Source organism: Periophthalmus magnuspinnatus, chromosome 15 (genome assembly GCF_009829125.3).
Source record: "Periophthalmus magnuspinnatus isolate fPerMag1 chromosome 15, fPerMag1.2.pri, whole genome shotgun sequence".
Taxonomy (NCBI): domain Eukaryota; kingdom Metazoa; phylum Chordata; class Actinopteri; order Gobiiformes; family Gobiidae; genus Periophthalmus; species Periophthalmus magnuspinnatus.
Genome location: NC_047140.1, coordinates 13,433,016 through 13,442,992, shown reverse-complemented (window position 1 = coordinate 13,442,992; position 9,977 = coordinate 13,433,016). Strand labels below are relative to the sequence as shown.

The window sequence follows — 9,977 nt, the reverse complement described above, 5'->3', positions numbered from 1 at the left end:
CCAGATAAGACTCTAAATGAACATGTTAAGTGAGGACCCACACTGAAGAACTTAGCACCCCGACCAAAAATGTCTGGCACCGGCCCTACATTTGGCCCCTGGGTCATAGTTTGGACAACAATGATCTAGAGCATCGTATTAAAGCGGAGTTAGCGTTAGCAAAATCAGCATCCCACGTCTCACTGCTCTGATCAGATATGCAGGATGGACAGAGACATGCACCTGACCCCACCCACAGTGAGGGGGGAGGAGACAGGTATGTTCAGATCTGAATAATGTAATAAACTGCATAAGAAAACATGTTTGGAGTGCTTTTTTTTTACACTTGCTGCAGATAAGGCATATTATTTTTCATTCATATCACATATTTTTCTGTAAACTACAGCAGGTAATTCAAGTCAAGACTGGAGCCTCGTCTTTACTGTGAATTTGGTGCATCTGATGATAAACTGTAAAGGCTGGAAGAAAAGCTGAGTTACGCTGCAGTGAGATCCAACAATATCATAATGGAGGATAAAACACTAAAAATGGAGGATAAAACACTAAAAACCTTCATATACAGCATGTCATTTTGTGCGTTTGCTTTTCAGAGGAAGATTTCGTTTGTTTTCATACCTGACAGTTTCGACTGCTCACTAGCGTCCTTCCTCAGAGTCGTCACATGATGTTGCTGTGACATGTCCGGTCATCTGATTTGCACAGGTTTTAGTTCCTTCTTCCTACTGGTGGAGGCAGGACGACAGCGCCATCTGCAGTGCGACCTCTTCAGGACAGTATCCCAGGTGTGTGAGAGTGAAAAAGTCCCCCTGTCCCTGTTTATAGACCCTGTATTTCAATTGTCTCCTTAATTCAGCAACGGTGTTTGTTCTCCCCCAAAGATCACTGGGGCAGGCTTTTTTTTTTGTCCTTCGATAGCCATTTTATTAGCATTAGCATTAACCTCTCTGTCTTTCTCTCCCTCCCCCTCTTTGTCCTCTTTCCATCTCCTCTCTCCTCATTCTATGTTCTTTCTCTTTTTCCTGTGTCCTCCCATAGTTATGGAAAACCCAACAGGCCGTGCCATACCTCCATTGCTGTAACTCTGCACCTCCACCTCCTCTCTCGCTTCCTTCCTCCTCTCTCTTTTTCTCTCTTTTTTTCCCCCCTCTCCCTCCCCCCTCTCTTTCCACACAGTTCAGTAAGATCCAGTAGGCCCTGCCATAATTCCATGCCGCACCTACAGTAATGAATCTCTCCTCTCTCTCTTTGTCTCTCTTTCTTCTGTCCCCTCTCTTGCACCTAAAGTAATGCATCTCTCTCCTCTCCCCTCTCTTCTCCCTCTCTTACACCTACAGTGATGCCTATCTTCTCTCTCTTCTCTCTTACACCTACAGCAGCGCATGCCTCCTTTTTCCCTCTTCTCCCCCTCTCGTAAACCTACAGGAATGCATCTCTCCTCTCTCTCTCTCCCTTCTCTTACACCTAAAGTAATGCATCTCTCCTTTCTCTCTCTTCTTTCCCCTCTCTTGCACCTACAATAATGCATCTCTCTCTCTCTCCTCTCCCCTCTCTTGCGCCTAAAGTAATGCATCTCTCTTCTCTCTCTCTCTTCTCTTCCCTCTCTTACACCTACATTAATGCATATCTTCTCTCTCTCTCTTCTCTCCCTTCTCTTACACCTACAGTAATGCACCTCTTTTCTCGCTCTTCTCTCTCTCTCTCCATCTCTCTTCTTCTCTCCCCTCTCTTGCACCTAAAGTAATGCATCGCAGAATATCAAAGAAATTACCCCTCACCTTGGCGTAGATGTGCGCGGGCCAGATTCCCGGGGGTCTCTGGTACGCCCCCTCCCCCTCTGTACCCTGCCCTCCTCCCCCCTTCGAAACGGCGTGCCGGATAAGAGGCGTAATTCCCACTTTTAGGTTAGCATTAATCTGACGCTGACACCAGGGAGACGGAGGATTTGCATATCGCCTTTCCAAGATGGAGGGCTATTTACATGAGCGCCCACAGATGGAATTTGATCAGTGGCCCGCCTCCCTGCTCCCCGCTCTCTCTCTCTTTTCTCTCACCCCTCCTCTCTCTCTCTCTCTTTCTCTTTCTCTGCTGTCAGCATTCCTCTCTCTCCCCTTCATTTTCTCTATCCCTTCTCTCACTCACCTCTATCTCTCATCCATTCTCTTCCTTCTTTTTCTCTTTTCTTTCTTTCTCTCCCTTTCACTCATTTTACCCTCCTCTCTCCCTGCTCCTCTCTCACTCTCATATCTCTTTTCCTCTGTCCCTTTCTTTCTTCTGCTACCTTTCTTTCTCCTCTATTTCTCTTTATAGCTCCCTTATTCCCCCTTTCACTTGCCTCCTTCACACCCATACGTCTCTCTCTCTCTCCTAATGTCTCACCCCTCCCCTCTCACTTCTCTCTTTCTCCACCTCGATCTTCACTTTTTTCTATTCCTTCTGTCTTTTCTCTCTCCCATTACCTCACTCCCCTCTCTTCCTCTTCTCTCACCCTTCTCTTTTTCTTTCAATCCTATCTGTTCTCCTTTTGCTCTTCTCTGTCCTCTCTCTTTCATGTCTCTTTTCCTCTCTCATCCTTCCTCTTCTTTCCGCCTCCTTTCTTTCTCCCTCTCTCACCTATTTCTCCCTTTCTCTCCCTCTTTCCCCTGTCCTCTCTCTACACCTCCTCTCACACCCCTTTCGTCACTCTCTCTTTGTCCATTCTGTCTCCCCTCTCTTTTCCTTCTCTCCCTCCTCCCATCTCCTCTCTATATCTCTCTCCCCTCTGTCCCCTTTCTCTCCTTCAGTCTCTTCTTTCCCTTTCCTCTCTCTCTTATTCCTCTCCCTCCTCTTTTCCCCTCTCTTCCTCCTCTTTTTTTCTCTCTGTCCTTTCTCTCCCCCTCTTTCTTCATCCCTCTCCCTCCCTCCCTCCCCTCTCCTCTCCCTCTTCACAGCTGAGTAGGGGAAATGCAGATTTTCCCGCCCGCGTTTGGAGCATTATCTCGGGTGAAGGATTGTGCTCAGAGGCTGGTTCACTGCGCTGCTCGTGATGGATCCACGTTAAGCACAAATCTATTCAAATTCTGCAAAACAACTCACAACTCACTCCAAAAACAGAACCAGACCAGAGACCAGAGACCGAGGACCAGGGACTAGAGACCAGAGACCAAGGACCAGGGACTAGAGACCAGAGACCAGAGACCAAGGACCAGGGAATAGAGACCAGACCAGAGACCAAACCAAAGACCAGACCAAGGACCACAGACCAGACCAGAGACCAGACCAGAGACCAAGGACCAGGGACTAGAGACCAGACCAGAGACCAGAGACCAAGGACCAGGGACTAGAGACCAGACCAGAGACCAAACCAAAGACCAGACCAAGGACCACAGACCAGACCAGAGACCAGACCAGAGACCAGAGACCTGACCAGAGCCCAGACCAGAGACCAGACCAGAGCCCAGACCAGAGACCAGACCAAGGATGACAGACCAGACCAGAGACCAGACCAGAGACCAGGCCAGAGACCAGACCAGAGACCAGACCAAAGACCAAACCAAAGACCAGACCAAGGACGACAGACCAGACCAGAGACCAGACCAGAGACCAGACCAGAGACCAGACCAGAGACCAGGCCAGAGACCAGACCAGACCAGACCAGAGACCAGACCAGAGACCAGACCAGAGACCAGACCAGAGACCAGACCAGAGCCCAGACCAGAGACCAGAGCAGAGATAAATGCAATGTATTTAAGTATATAAGTATATCTATTTCTGGTTAAACCTATAGCCTTTTCTCCATAGGCCGTTCGCTCGGGGCTGCCTTGAAGCCAGTCTGTTTGGTGTGGAGCCCTCCAGCCGAGTTTTGTCTCCAGACGTTGCTCTGGGTCCAGGAGCAGAGCTGTGCTACATGAAACACGGACGTCACCCAAACATATCTAATATTAACTTAATAAATAAAATCTGACTCTACCTGAATCATACTCTTTATCATCAAGCCGATCTCAGTGAATCACAAAAAGACGTTTAGTAATCCCAAGTTTGTAGCGTTGTGAGTCAAGGATCACTTAAGACGGTGGAAACACTCAGACTCCGCCCCCTACTGCCCTTATGGAAACAACCTTTATGTAACTTTCTAGAGGTGGCATGTGCACTGACCATATAGGTTTTTTCATGGCCAATGTCCATACTGATGTTTAGAATCCAGAGAAAGCATTGACCAATATGAGCTGTCAATATTTTTAAACCACTATGTAGGAAAGATTCAGATTATTGTCCCCAAATTATGTAATTTAAATTTACTACAAACTCACCCACAGCCCTTTTTTTTAACCATAAATGTAGGAGAGCTGTGTAATCATTTTTTGTGCAGTTTTACTTTGCGCTAAAGTATTCAAATAAGAGTCAGGTTTGTGGAGATGCAAGCCCGCTCACAGTAAGGAGGCATGGTTCTTTATTATGGTCAGTACAATGAACACAACCAAAATGAAAAAAAAACCAAAAACATTGCTTTTATTTTAGTTTATTTTAGGCAAACAAGTGACATACTGTGGCTTTAAATAGTAATATAATAACAATTTCCCTCTTCCTCTTCATCCTCCTCCTGATCCATGTGGCGTGGGTTTCATGGACTCCTCTGGTTTGTCTCCCTCGTCCAGAGACAGATTTCCCTTCATGAGCGAGGAAGAGGAGAGAGGCAGAGGAGCTGTCTGTCAGCGCACAGACCCCAGTATGTGAGCGAGCACCGGTGTGTTCCTCGCTGCTCCATGTTCAAATGTAGGACCCAGAGCTCGACCGGAGAACAGGCACATGCAAATCTGTAATGAACAACGCCGAACGCTTTCTGCTACATTTATTTCAGAATATCAAATGAACGTGATGAATGTGGAGAGAGAGATGGAGTAGAGGTGGAGAGAGAGAAGGGAAGGGAGGGGGGGTGGTATTAAAGGGAGAGAGTGAGAGGAGAAAAGTAGAGGAGACTGTGGAGGAGAGGGTGTGAAGAGGGGGGAGGAGAAAGAGGAGCAAGGGAGAGAGAGAGAGGTGGAGGATTAGAGCGGGGAAGATAAAGGGAGAGGAGGGATAGAGAGAGGAGAAGGGGAGTAGATGAGCTGAGAGGGGGAGAGGTAGAGGAGGAAAATAGGAAAGGTTAAATGGAGAGAGAGAGGAAAATGCGAGAGGTGAAGGGGGAGAGAAGGAGAGGAAGAGACAAAAGTAAATGTAAAGTTAGAGAGGGAGAGGTGAGGTATAGAGGCAGAGTGCAGGAGAGAGGTGATTAAAGGTACACTATGTAACTTCTCTGGTGGGAGGTCTGGTTTTAAACATCTGTCTCCATGAAGATCAGCAGGTGATGTTGCCGGACCAAGTTCTGTAACTTGGTCAGATCTGTGGAAAGGTGACCCCTCTTAAAGTAAGAATGTATGTTTATCTAGGCAGGTTATACTTGTAAATGAATAAGTCCAGGGTTTATAATGACATATTCTGGTAAAGATAGAATAAAGAGACAGATAGAGAGGTGAGGAGGAGGAGGAAATAAAGGAGAATCGGTTGTGTGAAAGAAGAGGAAGGAGAGCAAGAAAGAGCAGAGAAAATGGGAAGGCGAGAGGAGGGGAGGAGTGAGGTCGTTAATATATATGTTGAGTGGTGGTGGTTAATGTGTGTAGATGGAAAGCACTCAAAGAATAATTAGAATATTTGTACTGTTTTGTTAGCTGTCTGTTAAAAGGTTTATTTATGTCTATATGCAGAAGATGCAGAGGAGAGGGTCAGAGAAGCAGAGGATGCAGAGGAGAAGAAAGGGTCAGAGAATGCAGAGGAGAGGGTCAGAGAAGCAGAGGATGCAGAGGAGAAGAAAGGGTCAGAGAATGCAGAGGAGAGGGTCAGATGGAGCAGAAGATGTAGAGGAGAGGGTCAGAGAAGCAGAGGAGAAGAAAGGGTCAGAGAATGCAGAGGAGAGGGTCAGAGAAGCAGAGGATGCAGAGGAGAGGGTCAGAGAAGAAAGGGTCAGAGGATGCAGAGGAGAGGGTCAGATGGAGGAGGTGATGCAGTACGATCTAAGTGCTTTTCACGGCGCTAATCAAAGAGTGCTATGCTAATTCGGAGCGTGGCGTCTGTGTGCGCGACCTCGTGTTGTGTCCAATTACATCGTGGCTGCTCATCGCCGTGACGACAGATAAGAAGCAGCTGAAATGGAGGATTGGGCTCCAATGTCGGAGAGTTTGTACAACAGTGAACAAGTGAAAACATCTTATTAACAGTCTGGAGGGAGAGGGTTCATGAAATAGTTAAACTTACAAATACAGGAGCCTTTGAAAACAACAGTATTGGTGGATTAAATGTGTGTATTATAAACAAGACTAAACCAGGACTAAACCAGGACTAGAAAAGGACCAAACCAAAACTGATTCAAGACTAAACCAGGATAAAACCAGGATAAATGACACAGCTAGACTAAAAGGAATGACTACTAAACCAGGACTAAACTAGAAACTAAACCTGGACCAGACCAGGCCTAGAACAGGATTAAACCCAGTCCACATCAGGTCTGAAAGGGTCTTAATCTTAGGACCAAATCAGGACATATGTGAACATACCATAAGATCTAAAATTAACGCAAAATGAAGATTGGGTAGAGCCAGCACTGAAGGTAATGCCACAGTTCAAGTAAAGTCCTAGGAGGCTTAAATTCTTCTATCTTTCATTTCATAATTTAGTCCTGTATAAATAACTTACATGTGCCAGAATTTAAACTCTTTCCTGAAGTTTGCAAACATGAAGACACATTTCTGATGCTTGGATCCATTTCACAAACTCTGATATTATGTTAGAAGTTAGAAGACATGTTTATGATTCCAGATGACATTATTATTTTTGTGGTCACTTTTTTAATCAAGTACTGATTTGTTATACCAGTTGCCGTTTGATTGAATTTCCCCCCTTTAAAATCTGAGCTGAAATAAAATACAATAAAACAGATAAATAAATACAGTAAAAATCAATAAAAAAATAAAATTAATAATAATAATAATAATAATAATAATAATAATAATAATAATAATAATAATAATAATAATAATAATAATAATAATAATAATAATAATAATAATAATAAGTAGAAATAGTTATTAGTGCTAATCATTATCATCATCACTGACTGGATATACATTTATACAAGAGAAAAACACAGACAAAAGGATTACAAAAATAACTATGTCCAGGTTTGAATTTCCATCTACACAAAGTCAAATTTCCATATGACTAGATCTGTCATGATAATTACCACACTGACGTATCATTCAGCACATGACAGATGGAACAAAACTTTGGAGGTCAATATTTACCATTTTCCTTTTCCTTGTACGAGTGGGACATTTTTGGTTATTCTTTCTGTAATGTGATACAATTTGCGCTGCAGAACTAAAAGTACAAGCCTATTACTTAACTATTGCTTTCTGTTATGCATTAATTGCAGTTCATATATATATATATATATATATATATATATATATATATATATATATATATATATATATATATATATATATATATTTTTTTTTTTTTTTTTTTTTTACAATATTTTACATTTAGGATACTTTTTGTTGATAATTCTGCTTCAAGGCATGGTTTCAATATTATAGTTTATCGTCTATATTTACTTCAGCAAAATATCACACTTCGAAAGGAGTTAATATGATTGAGGACCGAGTTTCTCGTTTCTCACAGTCCAGTCTCCACATCAATACATATTTTTATCGTACAGTATACCATTGTTGTGGCATGGTCCTTGCTAGTGACGTGTTATTGAGACAGACCTACATATGGCATAATTATTATATAAAAATACACATAGAAATGAAGGAAAAGCTGAGTGAGCAATTACTTAACCCATAACTACTTGAATTACTTGAAAACTAAAACACTAAATGTAACGTAATTGCAATGAATCAGCATCACAATTGTTCAGTAAAGTCAATTATAATGTGTTTACTTCAAATCTGAGACATACAGGTGTAATACATACTCCTTTTAATTCAATTCAATTCAAAGTCAACAAAAAAAAAACAGAAAACACAACACGTATATTAATTAAATAACATAGTAGACACCAAAGTCTATATCATGAGTCATCTTCCACGGTCCTTGTACCCTGCGGCATCACGTCCCCTTTAATTCACCTGATTAAATGATATTTGCATACGATATTTGCATATGGAAATGTTGTGAAACGATATTAATTTGTTATAGTGAGAGAGGATGAGTGTGTTATTAAAGGGGATGTGCAGTGACAGACCGGAGCAGTGAACTTTACTCAGAGATGTGCAATATAGGCCCGGTCTGATCTAGGCCCCAAATCAAATACAAGTCTGAGGTTCTGGATGAAATTGAGAGAAGATTTTAAGCCCTGGCTCTAAAATGCAAGGTTTCCTCTGCACGTGGACCAATCTGAGTTTTAGGTTGACAGGGGAAAGCAGAGGAAACCAACCCAATCACAGGGAGAACACCTCCACTTTGGGAATTAAACCTGGGACCATCTTGCTGTGAGCTAAGCACGCTAACCACTCTCCCACTATGCATGTTATAGAGATTTTTGCACTTTTTATCTTATATAAATGTTTTGTATTATCTAATTTTCACTCATCAAGGTAAGGTGAATACGTTTTTAGAGGTCTTATTATATTTGGAACTACTTTGTACATCTTAGCCACAATCTCCACAGAAATGTTCTTGATTTGCCTACACTGTTCCATAGTATAGCATTAAACTTGTTATGGAAACAAGCAGGCGGTGCCATCAGGACAAGTTACAGGTCAGATCTGTGAAGAGGTGATGCCACTCACACTCACATTTCAAGGTATTTTTGGGGAATTTTTGGGGAAGACAAGTTAACTGAACGTAGCTAAGATTTTTATATTTTGTAAAACAATACAATACCTAATAAAAAAAAACAACACACAATATTTTTTAAAACAATACAATACCTAATAAAACAATACTCTTATAAAAACAAAATCCTTCCTTGGCAAAGTTTCTAGTCAACTGTTCTATTTTTTGTCCCAGCAAAAGAAATGACAATGAGTGATATAAAGAAGACCTGTCAACTTAAAAAAAAATAAAAATATGATTTTTGGAGTAAGTGCTGAAGTTTGGACCGCTGGCATCTGTCTTGTCATTATGTGAGAATAAAGTCTAGTCTACACTGAGCCAAATCTAGTAGTTAAACTTTGCAGAGCAGCCAGATATATGTATGTATAAGTAAGCATAGCACACGACAGGTTCAATCTGATATACTTCTGCTGCTCCTCTCTGCTGAAATCCACCCCAGATGGGACTTGAACCCACAATCCCTGGCTTAGGAGGCCAGTGCCTTATCCATTGGGCCACTGGGGCTGTGTGCATCTCTATATAAAGGTAGATGTGGGATATAATTGGGATATAAATTTATCTTACAAAATGGTTAAAGTACTGAACTTCCTTAAGCTAAACAAACTTTTATTTTATTTTTTGGTAATGCCACTCACATACATGAAAGCACATTTTTCAAGGTATTTTTGAGCAATAAAAACGTCCATATGGTGAAAAAAAACGCTTGAAAGATAATGCATACTGTGGAAGATTTTAGGTAAAGAAATAACATCCATACAAGCTGTTGCTGGACCTTTCAACGGTAAAGTTACATAGTACTCCTTTAACCTTCTAAAACATGCATTCTTATCAAACAAGATCTGACCTGTAACTTGGCCTGCATGTTGCCGTTACCTGCTTGTTTCCACGAAGTAAAATATGTTAAATGCCATAATATGCAACATTCCATAACATCTCCATGGAAACAAGAAGTTGATGTTCCCCCACCAAAAACACAACTTCAGGAACATTTTTAATCACGAAACTACATTACGATAAGATTAAAAACTCAAATTTATGATAGAAAACAGATAGCTAACAGACAGCAGGTGATCCCTCCCCTCTCTCTATAGCGCCCCCTCCTGTCCCGTCTGACCCCGTGTAAC

At 42.0% G+C, this 9,977-nt stretch overlaps 1 non-coding gene across 1 annotated transcript; it reads right to left on the bottom strand.

The window, feature by feature from the left end:
* Positions 1 to 9,284: 9,284 nt before the first annotated feature.
* On the bottom strand, positions 9,285 to 9,357 carry trnar-ccu (transfer RNA arginine (anticodon CCU)). Its single transcript has one exon. It is a non-coding gene; the product is annotated as a tRNA-Arg (tRNA).
* Positions 9,358 to 9,977: the final 620 nt, after the last annotated feature.